Here is a 1,840-nt window from a genome sequence, read left to right on the forward strand (position 1 = left end):
CAGAAGCATCCAGCGCATAGAGACAAGGGCAGGTCCCTGCCCTACAAGGCTGCAGCTGGGGGACAGTGAGGGTGTCAGCAGTCCTGAAGGAAAGGACAGGAGTCTGTCTCCCAGAGCATCACCTAGGAACCAGCATTGTGCTAAGCATGTCCACATCCATCACCTTACTCAGGCCTCACAGCATATGTGACAGCCCATTCTCCAGATAAAGAAAACTGAGGATTAGAGAGGATAACGTAGCCCAGCTGGTACCTGCCTGAGCCTGCATTCTCTCAGATCCATCTATCTCTTGAGCCTAGACTGGAGAGAGGGATGTTTTCTGGAGGAAGGAGTGTGAGGATGGGGTCAAGGTGGCAAGGAACCCTTTTGAGGAATTGAACCTCCAGAGCTGTGGGATTCACTTATGGGGAGCAAGGTGGGAGCATGGAGGGTAAATGAAAGGTGGAATCCGAGAGAGCAGGAGCTGAGGTGTGCCAGACAGCAAAGGGAGGAGGAGATCAGGACCAGGGATCAAGGTTCCATGGATTTGGGTGCTGTCCTAGAGTAAGGGGGGCAGAGGGGCTCTAGGGACTGGGTTCTAGGAGTCACAAAAGTAACTGGGGCTTAGAGAAGAGTTTTGTGGACAGACATAAGAAAAATTGTCAGAAGGAGGGCACCCATAAACACTCCTGTTTTCTCTGGAGACAAAACGAGAGAACTTGAGCTGAACTTGAGCAGGAGGGGAAAGGTGAGACAGTAGATGACACTTCTCACCAGTTCATTACTCACTCATGAACCTGGGGAAGTGAGAAAGGTTGTGGGACTCTTCGAGTGTCAGGAAAAATGTCAGGCTGTCACGCTGGGAGGCTGCCTGATCCTGCACTGAAGGCTGGAGGGGATGACCTAAAGGAGGGAGTGATGGATCGAGAGAAGTGAGAGAGAAAAGAAAGGGGCCAGGAAGGTTCCTCCTAGAATAAAATAGATGAAACAGATGCTGGAGAACAGAGCAGGTGTGCCTGACCCCTGGTGGTGATCTCAGAACACTGCACCTCTCAGCCCAGAACTCCCCAAAGGCAATGGGGCAGAGGTAGGGTTCTCCCCACAGTCAAGATGCCCTGAAGGCAGCTCTCCACCTTAGAGCCCACCTGCTCAGGCCTGCTCTCATGCTCTTACAAAGTGGACCCTCTTTGAACCTCACAAACCATCTGAAGCTCTTCGACACCCTTGCTGGGCCTGGCACTGAGCAGGCATTCAAACAACACTGGAGGCAGGCATGTCTGAACGAATGAACGGTGAATTCAGAATCTATAAGTCATCCAACTCCACTGATTTCAACCAATGTACCCTCTCTGCAGGGCACTCCAGGCCCCCCTGAGGTCCTGTCATCTGTGTCATCCTCCGGGAGCTGAGGACCTGGGCCTCCCACCTTCCACTTCATGGTGTAAGTTTGGGGGCGTAAGGTAGCTGCTCCCCACAAACTGGAAGCGCTTGGAGAGCAAGGGGAACCCACTGGACACATCTATGTCCGCACCTTGGCTGGAGTGGGGCATAGGGACACAACACAGGTATCCAGGACCTGCTGGCTGACTGGGTGTAGCCAACGCTCAGGGGGGAGGGGAGCGGACAGGAGATGGGGGACCGAGCTGGGGTTCATGTCTAGACCAGAATTCGGGGTCAGGAGCGGGAGGTGAGAAGTGGCGGTGCTGGGGAGAACAGCCCCATGAGCTGTCGGAAGCCGACCTTCAAGTTCTGGGCTTGGTTGCAATGGGTGGGGGCTGGAGTGCCACTTTTGGTGACGAACTGGAGTCAGTTGGGCACTTCCACCCTGAAGCTGAGAGGCTGAGGGCTGAGTTGCGGAGGC

The sequence above is a fragment of the Bison bison genome, unplaced genomic scaffold (assembly GCF_000754665.1).
Source record: "Bison bison bison isolate TAMUID 2011002044 unplaced genomic scaffold, Bison_UMD1.0 scf7180017864383, whole genome shotgun sequence".
Lineage (NCBI taxonomy): Eukaryota > Metazoa > Chordata > Mammalia > Artiodactyla > Bovidae > Bison > Bison bison.